At 37.7% G+C, this 14,824-nt stretch overlaps 1 long non-coding RNA gene across 2 annotated transcripts in view; it reads right to left on the bottom strand.

Moving 5' to 3' along the window:
• The window catches only part of LOC106526809 (uncharacterized), a 240,464-nt gene that overhangs the window by 102,698 nt on the left and 122,942 nt on the right, over positions 1-14,824 (bottom strand). The window contains exons 6-7 of one of the 2 annotated variants that reach the window (XR_001311306.1): positions 7,100-7,216; positions 5,332-5,372 (exon numbers count right to left, since the gene is read on the bottom strand). The exons of the other annotated variant lie outside the window; for it this stretch is intronic. This is a non-coding gene — a long non-coding RNA (uncharacterized LOC106526809). Of the gene's footprint in view, positions 1-5,331; positions 5,373-7,099; positions 7,217-14,824 lie in introns of those variants that run through there. 2 annotated transcript variants of the gene reach the window in all.

Raw genomic sequence — 14,824 nt, 5'->3', positions numbered from 1 at the left:
AAAACACTTTAAAATGATTTTCTTCTTATAAGTGTAAAAAATAAAATCAAAGACAAAGAAAAACAACAATAGAAAAGTTTTTTTTCACCAGGGTTACCTCTACAACTGCATGTCTTGAGGTTAGTGTCATTTCTTGGATGTGTACCCCCGTTTATACAAGTGGTTCTCAATCCTGGTCCTTGAGGACCACTATCCTGCATGTTTTGGATGTTTTCCTGCTTTGGCACACCTGATTTAAATGAATGAGTTGACAGGCTTCTGCAGAACTAAAAACCCTGCTGAAGAGCAGGAAACAACTAAAACATGCTGGATATGGTCCTCAAGGACCAGAATTATAAACCACTGGTTTAGACTGAGGTTTATTTTGACAAAAATGTACTGTATCTGATTAAGTGCCAGATTCAAATGTAAAAATTGTGTTTTTATAACCACTGTGTAATGTTAAGTTTTAACTCAGTAAGTACTCGTATCGGTACACAGTATCGGCAGTACCCAAACTGAAGTGCTTGTACTCTGTGAAAACCTGGTATCGGTAACTCATCTGAAATCCAGTAGGATCATTTAAGCTTTTTCCAGTTTAGAATTTTGGCCTCAGATGTGGAAGAACTGAATCTGAAAACCCTTTTTTCCTCCATCCAAAGCCACAAATTCAGCTCTAATTGGCACAGTTACATGACCAAAATGCATTATTTTGTTCACAGAAAGACCTCATCTGCCATTTCTTGACACAGGGCCGGGGCCAAACCTTTTATTACAAGAGTGCCAAGTATTGTTTGGTTGGTCAGAAGTTTGTGGCTGTAGGACAGGAATGGTGGCATTTTACTTCAACTGTTCCGCTTCCTGAAGCCGACGGTTGTGCGAGCTAGCAACATGGATAATTTTGAAGAGCAGATGGACAAGTCAGTCAGAAAGTTTGTTCATCTGTGACTTTTCCACTTGAAAAATTCTATAGAAGAACCAATAGTCGGATGGACAAAAAAGAATAGTTTGTGCACAGAAGAGTCCATCTGCACTGTATCCATGACATATTTGGGGCCGAACAACAAATGCAAGGATGGAGTGCGAAAAACCTCATGCTACTGCAGGGTTTCTGCAGATCCTTAAAAAGTCTTAAAAGGCATTGAATTCATCGATCCAAAAATAAGACCTTAATTAGCCTTAAAATGTCTTAAACCAATCTTTCAGAATCCTTAAAAATGTTAACACATTGTAAATAGGATGAGTGTAATTCATCTCAAATATTAAAATAATTGGTAACATTTTTTTTATAATATTTACATGCAGACATTCTCCTTTGACATCACTTCCTGTAACTTAGATGCAAATATCTCAACAACTGTCCATCTGAGCAACGTGAAATTTGTTTTGTAATATGTTAATAATGTTGTCTTTTCAAAAATGCACTAACGGTTCTTACAAATTTTGATGTCACGTTCACTTAAGGTTTCATCTACAGCAAATTGGGGTTAAAACCCCACTGTGGGTCCTAAAACTCCAAATTTTGGGTCATTAAACTGACTGCTAAGAATGTTTTTGCTATATTTGATGAAAAAGCAGTTAGATCTGGATAAAAACAATTGGTCTATTATTTGAATACTTCAAGCAAAAAACTACTTTGATTCATGAGTTTCTGCTACAGTTTTATTTTTTATTTTTTGTCATTTTTGTGTTTATAATGAAACTGGTCTTAAATTTAATTTCAGTTGGCATTAAAATGTCTTAAAAAGTCTTAAATTGAACTTGCTTTAAACTGTAGGAACCCTGTACTACAATGGAAGGGGTTTCCCAAGATCTCTGTCACTGTTTGGCTTTGCATGTAGTGTGGAAAGTCATTTATCCCAACAGCTTTGCCCCCCCCCCCCCCCCACCCCCACACCCCACCACCACCACCAGTGCACTGTTGTTGCCATGGCTTGAAGATACTGACTTCCTCTGCTATGTGTGTTGGGATCTTGTTCATGCACATCAAAAACAGAAACAGTGTCAAGGGACAGCACCGTCAGAGTCTGACGCAAGTTAGTGGCGACAATGAACACAGTTCTTGTTTTGGTGATACAGGGATTAGATAGTCCTTAAAAAGCATACTGCTGTAGTAGACCCCACAGTATCTCATGGTACACAATTATAGGCATTCTCAAAATCACTAAAACATTAATGAACTGGACAGTCAACTAGCCATGACCACTTTAAACAACAACTTCAAACTCAATATGCTGCTCCACGACAGAGTAAAGCCACACTTCTTCTGAGTCCAAACTTTAATAATTAGGGAAATTAGATAAAACAATAAATACATTTTTGATTATTTAAAGTGGCACAACAAAATTTTGGTCTGCAATCAATGTAGTTACTACTTTTTTCTGTTGTTGGATTAGGTTAGGAGACAGTGTCTGTCATGACCAACATAATTAAAAGAACCAAAATGTCCTTTAAAGGCATCTGTACTTTGTGAAGATCAGATGTACCGCAGAGTTTGGTGATAATCTTCTGTGGGTTTGCCATACAAGATAACCTTTGCTATTACAGAAGTCGTTTGATCCAAATTCATCAAAAAAGTGGAGACAAAATAGCTCGAGAAACTAGACATTCAAAGTATAGTCAGTGTGCATTGCCAATGCAATGCACACTGGCAATGCACACTATTGTGATTCGTTTCTCATCCAAGTAATCTCCACTTTGGCATGCTTCTCCTCTTGCATTTGGCCTACAGCTGCCATTGTAATTTATATTTGTAAAGCTCCTGTGCCAAATGATGGCTATGACCTTTGCTGCCTGCACAACTTATATTTTTGGAAATATTAATGTTTAATAATTTATAATGGGAGTCAATGGAGCCTTGTATTGGTCCAATACTGCCCCTGCTGTATCTACTCAGTACTGCACCATAGTTTAATAGTATTTAATCTCAATAGTTCAGTGTTTACAATACTAATATGACTGTATTTTGATGTTTCACTATAATATTGTCCTAATATTGCTTTATTGTTTTAATATTTTTCAATTTAATGACAACCATTACATTGGCAATGTGGCCACTTTCTGTACACATACAAACCAAACCCTGGCCTCATTCTCTACACAGTTCTAATGGTCTCATGGTTTGTGCCATGGGCTTTCATTTAGGAGATCAGGGTTCAAAACCCAGCAACAGTAACTTTAACAGAAACTCTCTACAAACTTCATATTGTCACACAATTACCCTTATTACAAACACCTGCTGACTTGACAAGCACAAGCTGGTATAGAAAACACATTTGAACTTGGTCACATTTCATTCTGCAAGTCCACTGCTGCAGGCAAAGACATGCTACAAGGCAATGCACACTTGTTTTTACATAGTAAAAACCCATGTCTAGTTACCACTGTTTTCTTGTCTTTTGGGCTATAGTCAATTACACAGTATATATAAAAATGTAATATGTAAGTTTATTTATACTGTATATCCTTGTGCCGTTTTCCTGTTGCAGCTGTGACATTGGATTTTCCCCATTGTGGGACTAAAAATCTTATTTAGGAACAGTAAAAGTATACACTTGTCACAGTCTCCTCCCTAACATTTCCCAAACTTGCTCACTTGTCCTAAAGCAATGTTCCACAAACACAACAGCTGATCTGTTTCATGGCAGACTCTTCATCCAGGTGTCCACGGGAGTAAAAGTGCTGGAGAGCAGACATAAAGGCGTGTTAAAATAGGCGGGTACAATGCATAATGACGAAGGAATGAAAGGAAACACTGACCAAGGACAGATCTGAGAGTGGAACACAAGAAGGCGAGGGACAGAAGAGACAAAAAAATGACAGGAGAAGAAAAGGACAAAAGAGGATGAATTTGGTGTGTGGTCGTGTGTAATTTTTAAACGGAGTAGCAGTCAGATGAATAACGGAGGATGAGTGACAGAGTGATTGTTCTATTATGTGGCTGACTGGCCACAGCCTTCTAACACATGACGATGCATGTGTGGCAGCTTTCTTCTCTTGATTATTTCTGTCCTATTAGTGGCATTCTCTTTCATACACTTGTCTGTTTCCTTCTGTCTACGTCTGAACAGAACACGTGCATTTTTGCCCCGAAAAACAAAACGGTAGGGAGAAAGAAGCCCGTTAAATTTTATTTCACACTGTTTTAATTTGATTTTACACAATAAAAAATAAGTTTAGGTGTATTGCATATAATTTGCTTATGTTTTATATTCTGTTCACTTTCAATCTGTTGGTTTGAACACAAAGATTTTGCTGTTTAATTTTTTAAAACATATGAAATGCATCCTTTCCTACTACTACTTACTACTTTTCAGTTTTATAGTTTTAAACATCAGATCATAATGGGAAAAAATCCTCTGGTAAGCCACAACACAAGACATAATTTTACAAAATAAACCAAATACAAAAGCTAACCTATACTGCTTCCACAGGAATTCAAAGAGAGAGTAACAAGAGTAGCTGTAGATCACATCTATAATTGATCATCATCAATGTGACAACTTCTAAAGAGTAGGAGTTAGGATTCTTACTGCTCTGACTGGAGCATACATGTATGTTGACACAATGCCATGGGGGGATATCAGCAATTAACCCTGAAAAAACTATTGTCCAATTATCTTTTTTTTATTTTTATTTTTTTGTCCTAATCAATTTAGGGAAACTTACAGGTCATTTCTGACAATTCTGAAGTCCATCTATATGGCGAGCAGAGTTGTAAAGTAACTAAGTGCAAATGCTTTGTTACTGTACTTAAGTAGAATTTTTGGGTTATCTGTACTTGAGTAATTATTTTTCTGCCTACTTTTTACTTCTACTTCTTTCATTTTCACATAATTATCTGTACTTTCTACTCCTTACATTTTTAAACTAGAAGCACTCAGAGAGTGCAAACCTTCGCCAAGACCATTTCCCCCATCCTGTAAGAGTTAATGCGCAAAAGCAGAGATGGAAACACATTTGCCGAATAAGTTCTGATGTAGCGAAGATTTAAGCAGGCATTATGCACGGGATTTCTTCATCATCAAACTGGTGTCGGATTAAGCTCCTAAGTTTTCATCAGTCACATTTCACCATGTAAAACATCTGTTTTATCCCCTTGTATGAGTTTGTAATGGTTTGACTCTCTTTATAAAGTGCTTCCTGGTACAGTCGGTTCATGAAGCGAGTGGGAATTTTATTTTATTTTATTTATTTTTTTGATGCGAGTGATTGAAGCAAAATACAGTGTGTGAGCGCTTTCAGCACAAACACTCCCACAAACTTCAGAGCAATCACACAATAAAGTTCTTATGTGGAGGAGTACCTCACATGGTTGATCAGCTGTTTCGGACAGTGCAGCTTCGGCTCGGCTGCAGCAGGACCCTCCTCCCGCTGTCGGTGTCCTGTTGGTCCTGTAACGTGAAGAGAATCACATTTCTTTTTGTACGTCTCCAGACAGCATGTAACATCACCAATACTAGTTGATAACAGAACAATAAAAACTTTCCTGATAGTACACATACTGGGAGGTGTAGTCTCAGCGAGTTTGTGACTTGTACTTCCTTTTTCTTACAGGCATGTGTCTGACATAATGACACTTTGCGTAGCCTGGCTGATTTGCCAAATTAAAAGAAAAAAATTCCTGTATCCGTATCGTGTACCGGAACATCACCAAAATTTAATGGTGTGTCCCTTGGGCCAGTACACACAAGTGGTAAAAATGTCATGACAATCCGTCCACAAGGTTTTGAGTAATTTTGTCCACAGACAGAAAGACAGTACAACAGACCGACATATGATACCAAAAACAAAGGCAGTAAGTAGAAAGTCGTTACTTTTATTTCATCTTTGCTTGTTTTCATTCCAGCTTGTTAATGGAAAATAAATACTATCCATATAAACTGTGCCTCCAAGATAGAGTGAATTTAATTGTGGTTGAATGAGAAGTATAAATATTTAAAACACTGATACTGTATTAGTTTGTACACAAACAAATCATGTCACACTTTAACAGGACATAATCATTAAAATAAAAGGACTGTACTTAAGAAGTATTTGTATTTCATGAATTATATTATTGCATTTGGCCGCAGCCCTCAGATAGATTTTAATTTTGGAGAAAAGGTTTGGGCAGCCTTGATGTATGTATATAAACTGAAACAGCTGGACGAGTGCATCCTAAATTTAACGTAAATTAATTATTTTAATACATTATAGTCATTTCTGCATTTTTTTGGAGGGAGGTCACCTCCTAATAAATGTCATTACAGAAAACCTAACTGTTCATTTTAAATCAATACTTTTACTTTTAATACTTAAGTACAAAATATAAAACTATAAAATAAACAGAGCTGAATTGAATTAAACTTTTCTCAACAGAAAAACATTTAAAACTGCCACCAGTCTTCCAGGAGTGGATGTCCCAGCTTACTCACCCTGAGGTTAGAGAAATGATATAAAACACAAAGCCGGTGTCTCACATGGATGTTGAAGACTACTGTAGTTGGAGACTCAGAATTACAAGAAAACTGGTCAAATTTTGTTTGCGATCTCACTGAATCTGAAAGTTTTTTGATTATTTTTTATCACAGACTATTTTTTTTTCTGTATGTTTTGCAGAACTGGTCTCTAAGCTGGTCACGTCATTTTGTTACCAACCTCCACCCACACTGTACCTGCCTCAATCCACTTTGTACCTACTGTGGCAGGCACATTTTTGAAATGACAACATTGGAACTGTTATTTGATTATTATTTGTCTTTAGCAACTGAAATGCATTTCTATCTGGGGTGAAACCACTGGGTGGATTGAGGTGTTTTTGTTTGTTTTTTCATTAACCTGCCGGTCTTTTGCAGCCTTCTGCTGCAACACATTTTAAATACGATGTCTTTTTAGTGTTTTAGTGTGACCCAGTTTGAATCAGCTACTAAAAACAGACTTTGCCTTCATTTAACTTAGACTAATTTTACCGTATATAAGTATTTTTATGTCCTCACAATAGACAACTGCATCTCATTGGACATATTCTTCAAGTCAGTCTGCTGTCCTACAGCCGTCCAAGTACAAACTGACCATGGATTACAGGTGGATCCATAATCCAAGAATAATTTGTTTGTCTTTACTCACATCCATGACTTACTTAATCCAAACAGGTAAACAGTAGAGGTGTAGTCCAAGTTACAGCAGCTCATTGTACCAGTGGACCACCAGTGTTCACATAAATACTGCAACTGAACCGGCCTCCTCGGGTAAATCTCTGCAAAATAACAGCAGATAAGAAGTGGATAAGATAAACATGTGCTTTTATGCAAGCTTTTTATGTGAGGGTTGTATATGTTGATGTAAATCAGCAGAAACACCTCCAACTCCTGCTTATAGCAGAGGGACTGGAAGCAGACAGACGAGGGTTCACAGATTGACCGATAGCAGCTGATATCCAGGCACCTTTTTAAAACGATGATATTTTAGTGGTAAACATGTAAAATTTGCTCATTATTTGACAACTCCCCTGTCTGCCTAGTTGGGAGCTTTCTGTTAAGATGCTTATCTGAAATGTCAAAAAGAATTATGCTGATAGCAGGTCTGTATGAATAGGACCTTCGCCATCACTGATAAGAACGTGTGGACTGCGACGCTCTCTTCGCCAGCACTGGATTTTCAGCACATCTAAAAAAAGAGCTTAATTCCACACTAATATGAATATGCCAACCACCCCACCTGCCCCCTCACACATCCTGACTGAGAGAACTGTGGTCCCCCCGCCATCTTTACCCCCGCCCAACCAATCCTCACTCTCCTTACCTCTGCCACGACAAAAATGCCACCGTAATGTCAGGGGAGATGTAACGATTTAGATTCTGACGATTGTCCCGTGTCAGGCGCTCATCCGTCGGGCCCGAACAAGTTGATTAGAGTTGGGACATCAAAAGAGGCTTAGGATGGAGATAAGAGAGTGGGGTGGGGGGTTCGGGGTGCGGGCTGGGGTGAGTGATATTAATGTGCTTTTTGTTGAGAATTAAGGTGGAAATTACGGGAGAGTTTCAGCCAAAGTTCTGTCTGCCTCGCCTTCCGCTATCTTGAAAGACGTGGCAGTGACTCTGGCATTTTTGAATAGAAGCCAAAGATAATCTGAGCTTGTTTAGATCAATTAATAGGGAAATATGGGAGTCAGTGAGTGAACTGATGAGGGAGCGCTAAAGTCAGTGGAGAGTGGAGAGCGAGCTGGGTACTCCAGTTCCTCTACATGGACAGATCCTTGAAAGGATGTAAAGAGAAGCAAAATGTTTTTTTTTTTTTACTTCTGGAGTTTGGTTGTATATGTGAGCATGTATGATTTTGGACTAGCATGCATGTACTCTATAAAGTAACCAAATATGAATGCGAGCAAAACTTAATATTTTTGTCCAGAGTTTAATACAAATAATTTTGTCACTGCCTTATGACCAAAATTGCTCTCCAAAAACACCATCATATAGAGCAGCACTAACCTCTAAAAAGTATTTTTTGATTTAACCAAGCAGATCTCACTGAGATCACAGATCGCTTTTGCAAGGAAGGTGTGGGCATTAAAGCAACCTAATGTCAGAGTTGTAAAGTAACTACATAAGTGCAAATACTTTGTTACTGTACTTAAATAGAAATTTTGTTAACTGCACTTTACTTGAGTAATTATATTTCAGTGTTCTTTTTACTTTTACTCTACATTTGTACACATTTATCTGTACTTTTTACTCCTTACATTTTTTTAAAATGGTAAGAAGTAGAAATTTGTTACTCCTATTTTATTCTGGATTGTTGTTTAAAATAAAACACTATCCTGATAAATTGTGTATACTGGATAGAGTGAATTTAATTGTGTTGGATGAGAAGTATAAATATATACCATTTGGATACCATATTACTTTGTACACAGTCCATCAAAGGGGCACGCTGTTAGAAAAAAATATTTTTGGAGAAGTCGCCTCCCAATAAATGTCATTTTAGAAAATCTAACTGCTCACTTTTACTCAGTACTTTTACTTTTAATACTTAAATAGATTTTGTGTCAGAAATTTACTTTTGATACTTAAGTACAAAGAATATCAGTTACTTTAAGAGTTTTACTCAAATAATATTCTTATAGAAGATTTTAACTTTTACCAAAGTATTTTTATGATATGATACTTGTACTTTTACTCAAGTATCACTTTGAGGTACTTTAAACAACACTGCCTATTGTGCATGTTTTTTGGTCTGTCAAAGGTAACCGACATCCTGAAGAAAACCAACATAAGTGCAAGGAGAACACGCAACCTCTTCACAGAAAGACTCTTAATATGAACCGAGGATCGAACCCAGGACCTTCTTGCTATGAGGTATCAGTGCTAACCATTGATCCATTGCACACCAGAATTGACCTGGTAGTGGAATACAGCAGAGGTGGGTGGATCGATACTAAATATCGATAATATCGATACCAGCACTGGTATTGATACTGAACAATACTCGTGTAAAAAGATCGATACTCAAGCTTTGTTCTTTCCCACACACACTGACTGCTGCACACGTAGATTTTTCAAAGTCTACTCTCTGTAGTGCTCACACTCAGCAGCGCTAGCCAAACAGCTGCGCTAACTAAGCAGGTAGGCTGGCCCACCCACTCAGCGTTCTCACCGAGCCCTCTACCTCAGGAGATTTTGTTTTATGTTATGTTGAGTGATATTTTTTAGTCTGTTTATTTATATAAAACAGAATTGTATTGAAAGGAAGAACATTCCTTATTTTTTTTTGTTTTTCCTAAGAACAATTTTATTTAATAAAAGAAACAAAAAAATAATTAGGAAAGATGTCTAGTGGTGAGGGAAGAATTTTATTTTTGTATAAAAGGTTTATTTTCCTAATGTTAAAGGAAACTGTTTTGTTACTGCTTTATTGTTGGCAAGCAAAAATATTGATTGTTATAATAAAGTATTTTGTTGTCACGTACAATGTTTGGCAAAATTCTCTCCTAGATCTTTTGGATCTTTTCAAATCATGAAACTTAAAAAGTATCGGTATCGATGTCGGCGATACTGGCCCGGTATTTACTTGGTATCGGATCAATACCAAAATTCCCAGTATCGCCCACCTCTAGAATACAGACCACTTAATATTAACATCCATTCACTTCCCCTTTTGGTCACTAAGTGCATACACCACCTGAATACGTCACATGAAATGAGTCGTAATTTATAAGTTAAAGGTTTAAAATATTATCCTGAATTATGGAATACGAGTCTAATAATTTGCAGTATTTTACAACAATGACTGTCCTGTAATTCAGCAGAGAAGTGAGTGCAGCTCTAAATGTACTGACTGTTGGTAGTTGACATAATTTTATTGTTTATAAAATGATGTTTTTGATACCCATGTGTTTATCTTGCTGTACTTTCCTCCAGCACCTGACCTTTCCCCCCTTCACCCTCAGTATCTCAGTTTAACTCTGCAGCCCTCAGAGGTCAGAAGGACACCGTAGTGCCAGCTGTCCATCCTAAAAAGGATACAGGGGTTGTGTATGAGGAGGATAAGGGGCTGGGGGAGAGTGGGGGGGGGGTCATTAATTATACATAGGCCTTATTTTGCATAACTCCCCTCCTGTACCCCCTTCACACCACTGTCAGGCCTTAGCAGAGTCAGAAGCAAAAGCTGCCTCCGTTCTGTGATAACATCTCCAATAACAATTAAGGTGGAAACATGTAATTTGCTGAGGAGAAAAAAAAAACTAAAATGTCAATAAGTTCTGTTGGCTGTGCATACTAAACAAGGAGGCTAAAAATGCTAAAGACTTCAGGATACTGATTTCAGGTCACAGTGTTTGCAGACTTCTCAACATAATGGAGAATAAACTTGTGTAGAAACTGGTCTACTCTCAACATGTTTTCTTATTCCTTAAAAAAATGGAACAACTTTTCTCGTTTCTGTTTTAGTAAATCTGTGCATTGCACTAACAGAGTAAAGGTGCAGAAAATATCTAAATTAAACTGTCAAAGCTCATTTAACAATCCCCAATCATTACGCCTCCACCTCTGTGCTGACAGTTGCTTTGAGGTGTTTGTAAGACAATGTTTAAAATTGGATGTCTGAATAAAACACAGAAAACCAAATCCAGTTTTCAGTTAGTGTTTTTCAGACACCATAATAATTTTCACCAAACATAACATTCCCTTGCCAGCTCTTCTTCCTCCTCTACTGTACCATTTGCCATCTCCACCCAGTCTTTCCACTAGAAATGGGCGAATCGATATTAAATATCGGTAATATCGATAACAGCGCTGGTATTGATATTGTACAATACTCGTGTAAAAAAGATTGATACTCAGGCTTTGTTCTTTCCCGCACAAACTGACTGCTGCACACAGATTTTTCAAAGTCTACTCTGTAGTGCTGCACTGTGTCACACACAGCACGGAGCAGCACCCCCTCCCGCCAAAAAAAGGATCGGTATCGGTATCGGTATCGGTATCGATATCGGCGATACTGGCCCTGTATTTACTTGGTATCGGATCGATACCAAAATTCCCAGTATCGCCCACCTCTACTTTCCACAGATTTTTGTGAATGTTTAAACAATAAAACACTTTTTCTTCATCATAGTCCTCACCATCTTCCCTGAATGGATATATGGGGTGGACATTTGGTCTGACTGCAAAAAATGAAGAAGTGGGTTGGGTCTGGGGGAAAAAAAGGTTTGAGTTCTTCTGGTTGTGGTGCTAAGGGTGGGGCTCCAGTATTTCTTCTGTTTCAGGATGGGGGATTCCACTAATTATGATGCAGAAGTCTCCTTCAGGGTCATCTGAACTCTTTGTTCCCTCTTTATGTCATAATACACTGGCTGACCTCCAGATTGCTGCCTTATCAGCAGATGTGTGTTTTCTTGTTGTCTGTCTGTGGCACAGACTGTGGCATCTTTAAATAATATGTTTGAAGACAATAATTTTGTTCCAGACTTATTCAGCCCTAGTCTGTGTGCCTAAAAGAGGTGTTTGTGCTCTCAAGATTTGTTGAAATTGTTAATAAAGGTCACAGAGGTCTCAGCACACGCAGGTTTAAGCCACTAGTTAAGTGCCAACAGTCTACTAAATTTCTCACCACTGCCTCATCGTGTGGAGAGGGGTCCACTAAAAAACACCTCCGTCTTGAGACCCTGAACTTTGTTCACCAAGTGAATGAATGAAAAGAAAGGATTTCTGACTGATTAATGATGTCGTCTCCTGCTATGTGAATTCACTGTTGTACACTTAGCTGTGACGTCCGTTATCTTCTCTGTGAGATCAGACACTATATCATCAGCAAAGCTAAGAACCTTGGCGCATTCATGTTGTAAAAGTTTTTAATCTCACCCACAGCTTTGTCAGCTAATATCAGCGTTTCTGAGTTTGCGGCAGTCTCTTTCTGAAACCGTTTTCAAAGAATTAATTTTGGGCTGAATCTAGTCTCAAATCTCTCTGGAGCCAGAGATGAACTTTCTTCTGAATCATATATTTCTAGAAGTGGAGAAAACTTGTTTGGTAGTGGGATTCCATTATTTTTCACTGGTTCGCCTATATCTCTTGTTTGGGCAACTATCAGCTGCAGTTTCATTTTTGGCGCGGGGAAAACATTTCTCTGCAGCTAAGGCCATTCTAAATCAACCGAAGGTTGAATTCTTCCTGTGAGCCATCTTGTGGATAAAGTAACAGATGTATCCTTTGGTTTTGTGCCAAGTGAGTTCCAAGGACTGCTTCTAGATTCACTCCTATTCTCTTCTGCATTTGGTCTCCTCCGGACATCCTTCTTGTTCTGTGGCAGTGTCGTCTCATCTTCATGTAAAGAATTCATCTCAAGACAATAAATATTTATTTCCAACACGGTTACCTTTTGGATAAGTTTGCGGAAATCACCAGAGGAGACGGGACGCATCTTGTAAACTCAGCTGTCGACTTATCAGAGTGCTCTCGTCTCGCTACTGCTTCTTTGACAGTAATCATGAACAAAATAAAACATAATGGGATGTAAATGTAAGCATTTTCTATAGGTAAAATTATTGACTTCAATAAAAAAAAACCATTGTCTCTTTTTTGTCACTTTTATAGAGGATGGCATTCACTCTCTTGCATTACTTCTTCTTTGAGACTGAACTCCTACATTACCATACAGGAAGTTTCACTGATGTGAAACATAAATCTGTCAATCTGTGTTTGATTACTGTTTTTTCTCAAGGTGTAGGAATGTGTATCACAGAAAACGAATTTTGGAGCTGAAATTGAATTGGAAGAACTGAAAGTGAAAGTAGTCAAACTGAAATATTTTAAAGCTATTCACATTTAAACCATTAAAATCAGTTTCAGTTTAGTAAAACAAATAATTTCAAATAAATAATAAAACCAATGCATTTGATTTCAAATTATGCAAATACATATTTTTCTGAGCAATTCAAATTCAGTTTCTGATGGCACAAGTTTCTTCCCATGAACCTATCTGAAATAATGGTCAACGACTGTCCAAGTTCACATTTACGGTCTTTCTTCATAATAGATTTTTTTAATCAGTTAAACTTTTAGCTGATCATCTTTAGAACATAATTAAAATGAATTCTTTTTTTCTTAACAGAAAGAAAAATTAATGCATGGTACATTTCAAACTCAAACTATCGCAGCTTCGTCTTCTCACCACTGGGAAAACACCCCAATCCTTTAAAGTATGTATCCAGACTGACCTCATCCTTTCATCAAAAGTGATAAAAGCTTTGCCTCTTCCTCTGATGCTATCCTCCCCCCGCTTAACTTCCCACCTTCTTACCTACAGTCACCCCACGACTGCTCCATCCGAATCAAGAATGCAAATGGAGCTGGAGCCTCACAAAGCCTGGGGTGACCTATATTACAGCTAATGATGGGCCACAGTGTCGGAAGAGGAGCTGGAATGAAAGAGAATTTGAATGAAGCTGACCCACATACAAAGGCACGACCAGTCGGAAAGGCATGTTCCCGTTCCACTAAGTAGGCCACAATGGGCTTTAGGATTATGCTCAACTTTTCCGTTTTCTACTGATGGAAGGAAAAGTGATGGGAAGCCTCTGGCCATGAGAGTAATTCCTGAGACACATTTCTAACAGGTTCGTAGGGAGGTGGGAGTCCCATCTGGTTACATGGGAATCATGTAACTGAAGGGAATTCATGGTGCGCAGATAATATACATAACACATGGATAAGAATGTATAAAAAATGTCCCAAAGATCAGCCCATGTTGTATATCCATATTAGCACATTACTGGGGCAGAAATCTGTCTTTATAGAAAACTATCGCTCAATCACCGTGCTATCTCCAGTGTATAACGAAAAGAAAATCAGCATCTTTTCAAAATGAAAAAAAAAAAGGTTCCACTGATTTGTCCAGATGTAGAGGTAATAAAATGCACATTCAAATTAAGAAAATAAGTAAAAATTTAAATTAAAAGCTTATTTGAAGTCCTTCAAACTGGCTATACTGGTCTTTTTTGAGCAAAAACAGACCAGGGGCCATGGACAAGAACTTTGATCTTCAGTTCCTAAATACCCATAATTCTCACTGTCATCTGGTAATTTGGAAGTCATTTTTCTCAAAATGGGGTTTGTTTTTGGATCTTACTGTACCTTTTAACCCAAAAAGTCTGTAAATTCAAGCCTCGAAGCATAATTTGTAGATGAGAGAGAAGAGAGTTGTAAATTTTGTAATTTGGTAAAATACACACAAAAACCACAGATGATGTTGGAACTAACACATTTTCTAACACTGTAAAACAAAAAAAGGACATTTTCTTTTCCTGTACTTGTGTAGCATGCAGTAATTGGTGTGTGTGTGTGTGTGTGTGTGTGTGTGTGTGTGTGTG

Source organism: Austrofundulus limnaeus, unplaced genomic scaffold, assembly GCF_001266775.1.
Source record: "Austrofundulus limnaeus strain Quisiro unplaced genomic scaffold, Austrofundulus_limnaeus-1.0 Scaffold295, whole genome shotgun sequence".
Taxonomy (NCBI): Eukaryota; Metazoa; Chordata; class Actinopteri; order Cyprinodontiformes; family Rivulidae; genus Austrofundulus; species Austrofundulus limnaeus.
The sequence above is the reverse complement of the archived record's forward strand: the minus strand, read 5'-3'. Positions and strand labels throughout refer to the sequence as shown.